The 7936-nt window shown below is 33.8% G+C and overlaps 1 long non-coding RNA gene across 7 annotated transcripts; it reads right to left on the reverse strand.

The window, feature by feature from the left end:
• Positions 1-2812: 2812 nt before the first annotated feature.
• LOC141680998 (uncharacterized) lies at positions 2813-6374 on the reverse strand. Of its 7 annotated transcripts, XR_012558472.1 has the most exons (8): positions 6172-6373; positions 5959-6033; positions 4951-5269; positions 4714-4839; positions 4554-4631; positions 4337-4400; positions 3752-3899; positions 2813-3030 (listed from the first exon to the last, which is right to left on the reverse strand). It is a non-coding gene; the product is annotated as an uncharacterized LOC141680998 (long non-coding RNA). The 7 variants fall into 7 exon arrangements; XR_012558470.1 differs by having other exon boundaries at positions 4714-5269; positions 6172-6374; XR_012558469.1 differs by having other exon boundaries at positions 4554-4839.
• Positions 6375-7936: the final 1562 nt, after the last annotated feature.

A 7936-nucleotide genomic window follows, 5' to 3' on the forward strand; every position in this document is an offset into this window, starting at 1 on the left:
CAACTCCAAACACAAAGATTCGAAGCTACAAATATAAAAAGAACCAAAGCAACAAACTATGAATCTAGGGTTTTTCTTATCACTCTAAAAATCTAAAGCTCTTATGAAATGATAATAAATACAATCAAAGGATCTTTAAATAATGAGTGTTACAAGTTTGGAAGGATTTAGATGGTGTGAATCAAATTGGACATACCCTCTCCTTGTCAAATCAAGATTTTAAAAAATGCTGAAACTATTTTGCAAGAGCTTCGCACTGTTGTAAAAAAGGAGAGATTGTTAATTCTATTTGCAGCTGAATGATTATATAGGCTGATAGGCAGGAGAGAGAATAAGGCTACATGGATGCACCAGGACCTAGTATATGAATTGACAGCTTGCATCCAAATGACTTACTTGTGAGAGTGCATCATTTGTTAACTTGCGACTTGGACTAGCTAGGAGAGATATTTTACTTAGTTTTCCATGGAACCATGCTGACTTGTGACCTTGTGTCTCTAGTACCCTTACTTGCGACCTCAACACACACCAGAGAGGTTTTTACTTAGATTCTAGCCATGGCTTCCTTAATTGGTGACTTGTACTCTTCTTGGGAGGCTCAACTGCGACCAATGTTATACATGGAGGAGTTTCCACTTAGTTTTTCACTCTAACACCCTAAATGGTGACTCAATTACGTAGTGGAGGCTCACTTGCGACTTATTATGGCTTGTGGAATGCTTAATTACAAAGGAAACCATTTAAGGGGGTTAACTTGCAACCTAGAAGGATTGGAATGAAGTTATTTGCAACCTTGTGTCCTTGTACAAGCCTATGAATGATTCTGCGGGGCCTGCAACACATGCACATGATTTTTCTCACTCTTCCCCATTTCTTACTTGCGACCCTCACTCCTAGTATTGCTAGGGAACTTCCTTTGCCTTAGAAATATTCACATGCAAGCTTAGAAACCTAACTGGCGACTAGAGATTATAATCAAGCACTTCTGAAATTATTTTACTGTAGTTTATTCCCTGAGGGTCCCACTAAGTCAAGATTAATTCCTGTACTTAAATATTGAACTGTATATCCAGGATATTGCTTCTAATATTCAACATACTAATTAGGGTTACTCCTACTACAAGGTAGTGATCACTTTGACTTAGGTTCTGTAGAGCACTGCAATCACAAGGCTGTCATGTCTTCAAGTCTTCGTATAAACCATAAAACCTGAATTCCCAGATACGAATCCTCACTTGACAATCTTCCAAATGATAGTAATCAGTTTTCTTTCACAAATCACTGGCACCTAATACAATGGTCTGGTTCACAGGTGACTAGTTCCGCTCTCAGGCCTTCGTACTATATCTTCTCAAATCATTGTCAAGTCTTTTATCAGATATAAACAACTTCACTAAGAATCCTTGAGGTCTTCACACTGATTCTGATAAATGCTTCGAACGACTCCAACCTTATTTTTCCGATGCCTGAACATGTTAATGAACGTCATATGGATCACTATTGATGTTTTCTTCACCGTAGCTACCAAAACCTTTGTGTATATGCCCAATAAACAATCTATACCGATTCTACTGAAATATATATTATTTCAAAGTCCTTGTTATATGTTGATTAATCCAAACCAATATTTTTGAGTTATGCATATAGCTTCAATCTTGCTCAACCACATATATGTGTGAAGTTTGAGTTTCTCTCTACTTTATAAATTGTTTAGACTTATGGGAGGCGATTTTTCCAATGGGAGCGATGAAAGGTTAGATATTTTATAGGGTGGTTTAGATATTTTGAATGAGGAAAACGAGGAACCGGTGTTTGATGAAGAGATCGAAGAGCATAGCAACAAGTTTGACTATGCATGGTGGGAAGGTTTCTCTCACTGAAAACAATCTCAATGTGCGTGTTATGAAATCTAAAATGGATAATATCCCGTCTAGCTATAGGAATAAATATAAAAATTTTAACATCATTATTGTTCTTGTTTTAATTATATCACAAAGATGATATGCAATGGATGATGAATAATGGGTCATGATCGTTGGATAATGCTATTCTTACCACCAACCATCCAAACGGAGAAAGATCCCACTAAAATTTCTCTTAATGAAATGATTCAACTTTACGACCTACCAAGTAGTTTCATGACGGAGTCTATTAGAAAATAGTTGGTTGATTGCTTTAAATCCTTTGTGATGTATGATTTGAGCAACGCTAGCATCTGAAGGGAGTATATACGACTCAACATTACACCATATATGGCCTATAGCAACACCAAAAAAGGTGTTAAAATAACCTTCATCTAAGGAATATGTCAAGGGTCCAACATATCCAGTTTAGCTAAGGCAAAAAATTTGGCTATTGTTACACATTTTCAAAATTTGTGGATGTTGAATTTGCCCCTGCTACAATAGGTGTATTTGGTAACACTTTTTGGATCTTTGGTAACATGGGTAAAAGTGTTACAAAAGACCACCTATGGTTACACTTTAAATATCTATGATAACATAATGCAGGTGTAACAATAGTTTTATTGCAACACCCTTAAAGGTCTAGTAACACCTAAAAATATGTTACAATAAACTCTTTTGCAACGTTTGCTATTATAACACTCGATATAAAATAGTTCAATTTTTTGGTAACATTTTTATATCTTATTATAACATTTTTTTTTAAAACTCTGGTATTTATTATAACACTTTTTCTTGATTTTACTAACATAAATATATCGATTGGTCATAGGTAACACTAAAAACTTAAATACATTTAACTTAAAAACTCAAATTAAAGTTCAAATTCAACTTAATACAAAGTTCCAAGTCACATATGTGGGAGGAGTTTTTTACACGACATTAATGTTTATGAAATACATAACATATCATATTCAAATAAACAAAGATGTATAATGTGTCACCAACCCATATAACTACAGTTTTTAAAACCTAGACTAATGAAAGAAACTAGTTGCAGAGCTTCTGTCCAGCGTTGAAAGGAAGTTCATAGTTGAAGGCACTAAACTTGTCTAATCCATTTTTCCTGCAATGTAAGGAAGCAACATGATATTAGACTATTAATATATAAAATAAGGGTGTCAAAACAAAATTAAAAGTACTAATCATTAAATTAGTTAATGATAGTAATTCATTAAAATATGGAGTGCATCTGTAAGATATCCTCCTCACATGTGTTTAAATACAACACCTTACATAAATAATCTGTATAAAGATCTTACTTCCTTATAAGTAAGCAGCTGACTAGTATTATCTACTATAAGCAGCTGAATACAAAACTATAGTCACAAAAAAAATGACTGGAAAAAGGGAAATGAATATAGAATTATATCCTGAAATTTCTTCTATAAAAGATTTTAAGTTGTAGGTTCAAGCAATTGTGGTGTCTTTAAGTTACATGTAAAAGCAGTACAAAATAGAAGCGAGCCCTTTTGATATATATACTTTTCACCTACCACTAATAGCAATATGGAACTCCTGCCCAAGTTAAATACAAAGACCAAATAACAGAAAGAGCAATGACCACAAGGCAATGAACATTTATCATTACGTATTCTAATACGTTTACATCAAATTCAGCTTTTTTAACTAATAAAAAGGATATGATACAGACATTACATAATCAGCAAGTAAAAAAAGATCTCAATTCAAAATGTCTAACATGTACCAACTAAAAATTCATTCAGAATCATTATTTACGTAGTAACGACTAAGAAATTAAAAATTAGCTGGGTAAAATTCTTAACCTTTCTTGAGAAAAGATAGGGATAGCCATTTACATCCACGGGCCCCATAGTTGAAGGTGCACAGATATTGTACTAGAGTACTAGTAGTACAACAAAACTTGGTCTGTCAAGCACAAATGACCATGTCCTCTTGCAAGATCCAATAGGCCTACATATTACATGAACATCGAATACACCTTTGATTAAAAGAAGCATAAATCTAAAGTTTTGCGGCCACATGTATGATTATGCATGGTTTTATTGGATATTATGGTACAGTTATGTACAATTAGATTGATCCATAACTGATCCTTTAAACATCTATGCAGCATATAAAACTTTATAATTGGCGAGCTGTTAATTTTATATGTATTACAAAAAGCACTATGTATATCAAGCCACTCACTGATCCCTCATTATAAAAAATAGGTATGACAAGAAAAATACAAAATGCTTCAACCAGAGAAACCATATGCTAATAAGCAAGTCCATCGAGCTTATAAAAAATTGAGTGTCTACATTGAAGTACAAGTGTATAGAGCTTTGTAAAAAATTATGTGTCTATATGGAAGCAAGTATAGTTTTTGTACATATCCACATACTAACCTGAGTTTATTATTGCAGAGCACCCTGGAGGACCAGAATTTATTGCCCCGCCAATATAAGTCCCCTGCAATACGACATTTCCGGACTAATAATTATTTTATTTCCTCTAATAGAAGAATTACTAATAATGCAACTGAGGCAAGTACTTCCACTTGGAATAAAAAACATAAAAATGAAAGCACCAGAGAAAGAAGAACATGCATAATTTTTACAGTACCTGATGCCTAGATCAATCAAGCTCTTGCTCCAGTTGTATTAGCTTTAAACAGCTACTTTCTAACTATTGAACATAAGCCTACAGATATGCTGAAATCTTAATAATCAAATAGAAAACCTTATTTCCAACTGTAACAGAAAACATCATTAGGTGGTTCAACCTAGAAATATCATGTATATTATAGCATATACTGAAACTTCCATCATATATGTATACATTCCAAGCAAAATCCTAAATCAACACTTTCTTTGATCCAAAACCGTACAATAGGAGACCAAACTCAGCCCTAGGCAAGTACAAAAACATATGTTAACATAAATTAAGTGATTGCATGCCCAACAACGTCTCGCCCCAAATTTCAAACAATCGAATAAACAATTTATAAAAGATTGACCACCTTAACTCAAAAGCCCTTTCTTTCTCATGTTTAGGCTCGATATTAGAAACTGCCTCCTGAAGCTCTTGCATATAGATATTTGTTAGAGCATATCTCATCTTAATCCAATGATGTTAATAAAAAATACATTTAAAAACTGAGGCATAACTTGCTCATCAACAATATTAATATCATAAAGCTTATGAGTGGATCTCTTCGTAAAAGTGCCTGACACTTTTGCTAGAAAATAGTTTCTTGAGAACTCAAACTCCCTTTCATCAAAATCAGTACCCCTCCATGAGTGTAGCTCTTGCTTATTCTTTTAAGGGTATCACAATACCTGGATAAACAAAGTGATGAACTCAATGCTCACTGAAGCCAATTACATAATCTGGTTTTGTGATATTGTTTCTACTACATGAACCTCAAGGATATATTTCAACTACACAAAGTCTAATATCAACGCTAACAGATATTCCTAGCATCTAAAACCGTGAGTTTATCAATATATACGATACCCCTACCATGTTGTCAAAAATTACTCCGTTCGTGTGAACTGTCCATACTGATTAATGAGCACTATGTCAAAGGTATTAACTTCATTCTATAACTTTTCTAAACACCTTAGTCCCAAACCTCCAGACCTTGGTCATCTAACATGACCTTAAATTTAGTACTAGGCTAAAATTCGAACATTAATACTGTATCTTCGTTTTTAACAAACATAAAACTCATTATACTCTTCAGTCCTAAAAATGAGCTGTCAAGTAATTGCTCTAAAATTAAAATAAGCCCTCTTAATGTAACACGTAAATGCTCAAAATACTTCTTTAAGGACTTTCATCAAACACTTAACACATTAATCAAAAACTTCACAAAAACTAATAAAAAATCTGGGCATCGTCAATTTCAATACCCTTTATCATCAATTAAACAAAAATTGAACAAGTAGTAAATTACCTGAATACTCAGAACTGAGATGAGAGCTAGGGCACTATGTCAATTTCAGAAAGAATTCGAAAAACGTACCTAAATCATGAGCTGCAACATCCATGTCAGTAGCCTCTTTTAGTGTCCATGAATATTAAAATCTGAATAATTCATCTGCTTGGGTTAAACATAAAGATGAACATAAATTAGATAAGATAAATATGAATTGAACATATATAAATATATAAGCACAAATAAGAGACCAAATAAGAGCACAAATATACAAACACATGAGAGAACAAGAAGACATACACACAAATCAGAGAATAAAACAAATTAGAATCTCCAAGGCTCCAACAACGATTGAGAATCTAATTTAGAACCCATTGACCACAACATCGATCCCGACCGAGAGTATTAGGTTTGAGATTTTCTTTTGACTGGTGTTTTGGATAAGTGAGAGAGTATTTTATATTTGTGTGGGTTAAAATTTTATACTTGGGCCGCTTAAAATTTGGTTAAAATTTGGCCAATATTGTCCCGCCCATTACAATGCAGACTAAATATATAGTTTTATAATGACACTAATTGTAGTGTCAATACTAACACTATAATTTGTGTTACAATAAAAATTTTATCATGTGTATGGTAATATCTAGAATTCTCTACTGTAATACAAAAAAAACTGTCACCCCATATCAAATTTTAGTAATTTAAGGCAATATTTATGCTTGTAACATCAAAAAAAGTGTTGCTGCAGGCAGATATGACGTAGTGCAAAATTAAGGTGGATGTAAGGGTTTCATTAAAAATAAGAAAGAAATTTTGCATTAAAAATAGAAAGGAGTGTATTGTTAACTACAAGTATGAAAAGTTGGGTGATTTTTATTTTGTATGTCGATTGATGGACCCACACTGAACAGTTCTGCAAAAAGAAATTTGAAGGAAGTTCATTTGAAACTTTTTTGTGAATAGGGTAACTGGCTTAGAACAGCTCCACGGAGAGGGGTGGCACAAGGGTAGAGTAAGTGGCTTCGCAATGGGGGGCTGAGAAGTGGATAGGAAATTTCGGAAGAGATAAGAATCCGGGATCTTAAAATTCAAATGGGGCACATTCAAAGGAGGATTAGCTTGAAAAGGGGAAGTCTGGTATGGATAATACGACAAGTCAGGTATTTGGTAACAAAGGGGATAATAACGGGGGCTGAATTGGCAGGGAATAATTTTTTAAATTATGTTGATGGACGGGACTAAATGAGCTTGATGGGCTGTAATTAGAGAAAAGAAAATGAAAAAGGGCCAGGCTTCACTCTATTATGTACTTGTACAAAACATTTGATCCATCAAACACATGTTCTGGGATTTCTACATGTGATTGCATTGAACCTTCTACTTCTTTATTGGCTAAGCTTGCCAAGCAAGCTAGCCTGGGAAAATGAATTGCCTTAATTAGAACTATAAGGGCCTTGGGAAAGCTCGTAGCCTCGTGTAGTTCGAGTACTTCATGATCTTGTGAAATATCATAATCTTGGCGTTCTTTTTCTTATGTAAACAATTTCAGTTGCTAGTAGGATTGAAGAACTCCACAATAAGATGGGTTTTTCTCAATGTTTTTCAATTGCTTGTAGGGGAGAATTGAGGTCTTGATGTGTTCTGAAAACGTACAGTTGAATGTAGTATTGCAAGTTATTTTAATAATCATGTTGATGTAGTGTTTTATGAAAATAATTTACAGAAGTAGAGATTTTTGCCTTATGGATTTCCTGACTGGTCTCAACGTAAGCAGTCTTGAGATTGATTTGTAGGTTGTAAAAAATCGTGAGTCTCCCGTGGTAAATTATGGGAGATTTTAATGATTTATTTTATAGTACTGATAGAAAGGACTTCGCCATCATCCAGAGTATCTAATTAGAGGGTTTCGAAATGCTTTTGATGAAAGTTCATTGTTATAAGTAGATTTGTAAGGGGGCTGCTTTACTTGGGAAAATAGCCGAGGAGAAGAAATTGGGTTCAGGAAAAGCTTGACATAACCTTTACAAATATAGGCTGGTGGACTCTGTTTCCATTGTGTAAGTTA

This window comes from Apium graveolens, chromosome 8 (genome assembly GCF_009905375.1).
Source record: "Apium graveolens cultivar Ventura chromosome 8, ASM990537v1, whole genome shotgun sequence".
NCBI classification, from domain to species: domain Eukaryota; kingdom Viridiplantae; phylum Streptophyta; class Magnoliopsida; order Apiales; family Apiaceae; genus Apium; species Apium graveolens.